The 1,329-nt window shown below is 71.2% G+C and overlaps 1 long non-coding RNA gene across 1 annotated transcript; it reads left to right on the top strand.

Annotated features, from left to right (window-relative positions):
- The first annotated feature begins 52 nt into the window (after positions 1-52).
- On the top strand, positions 53-1,040 carry LOC112966432. Its single transcript, XR_003253605.1, has 3 exons — positions 53-179; positions 429-499; positions 751-1,040. It is a non-coding gene; the product is annotated as an uncharacterized LOC112966432 (long non-coding RNA).
- Positions 1,041-1,329: the final 289 nt, after the last annotated feature.

The following is a 1,329-nucleotide window of genomic DNA, read 5'->3' as shown; positions in this document are numbered from 1 at the left end:
GGGGGACATGGGGGGACGTGGAGGGACATGGAGGGACACGGGGGGACACAGGTGACACACGGTGGCCCTGTCCCCCCCCCCCAGGTGGGCGCCATCCTCAAGCACCTCTTCCCGGTGCCGCGGCCCGACAGCCACCGCGTCGTCACCTTCGCCAACACCGATGACGTCATCTCCTTCCGGTGAGGACGCTGGGGGGGACGTGGGGCCAGGGCCACCTGGGGGGGGGGACGCTGGGGACCTGGAGGCCACCAACCCCCTGGGGACGGGGAGGCCACCGACCCCGTGGAGGCCACCGACCYCATGGAGATATGGAGACCACCAACGTCATGGAGATATGGAGGCCACCAACCCCATGAGGACCCAGGGGGGGACATTGGGGACACCTGGGGGCCCCTGGGGACGTCRGGTGACGGCGGTGACGTCGCCAGGCACCACGTGTACCGGCGCCGGGGCAAGAACGTGGAGCTGACGGAGCTGGGCCCCCGCTTCGAGCTGCGCCGTGAGTGTCCCCAACTGCCACCGAGGGGGGTGACAACCGCCCTAAGGGGGTGACAACCGTCCTGGGGGGGTGACAACTGCCACCGGGAGGTGACAGCTGCCACCRCCACCACCCCAGGGGCAAATAACAGCCCGTTTGGGGGGGACACGTCACCGGGGGGGTGACGCTGCCCTGGGGGAGGGTGATAAATGCCACCGGGGGGTGACAAGTGCCACCAGGGAGGTGACACTGTCCCCATGTCCCCCCCCCAGCCTACCTGATCCGCCTGGGGACGCTGGAGCAGGGGGCGGCGGCGGACGTGGAATGGCGCTGGCACCCGTACACGGCGACGGCGCCCAAGCGGCGGCTGCTGAGCGCGGCCTAGCGCCCCGGACGCCTGGGCCCCTTCCCGCCCGGACGCCTGGGCCCCTTCCCGCCCGGACGCCTGGGCCCCTTTTCCCCGGACGCCTGGGCCCCTTCCCGCCCGGACGCCTGGGCCCCTTTTCCCATCGCTTTTTATTTTTGCGCTTTTCACCTTATAAAACCAAAGTCGTTTTTTTCCTTCGCCGCCTCCTTCGTCGCCGAAGCTCCCGCGGGGGGGGAGGGGAAGGGGCCCAGGCGTCCGGGCGGAGCCCCGCCCCCCGGGTCACACGCGCGACCACTCGGCCGGGGGATCGCGGGGCCCTTTGGGCTTCCCGATGCGGCAGTTGAAGCCTGCGGGGGAGGGGAGAGGGGTGAGGGGGCGGGGCCAGGACGCCTGGGCCCCTTTCCCGGACACCTGGGCCCCTTTCCCGGACACCTGGGCCCCTTTCCTGGACGCCTGGGCCCCTTCCCGGACGCCTGGGCCCCTT

Source organism: Apteryx rowi, unplaced genomic scaffold, assembly GCF_003343035.1.
Source record: "Apteryx rowi isolate R43461 unplaced genomic scaffold, aptRow1 scaffold_2412, whole genome shotgun sequence".
NCBI lineage: Eukaryota > Metazoa > Chordata > Aves > Apterygiformes > Apterygidae > Apteryx > Apteryx rowi.
The sequence above is the reverse complement of the archived record's forward strand: the minus strand, read 5'-3'. Positions and strand labels throughout refer to the sequence as shown.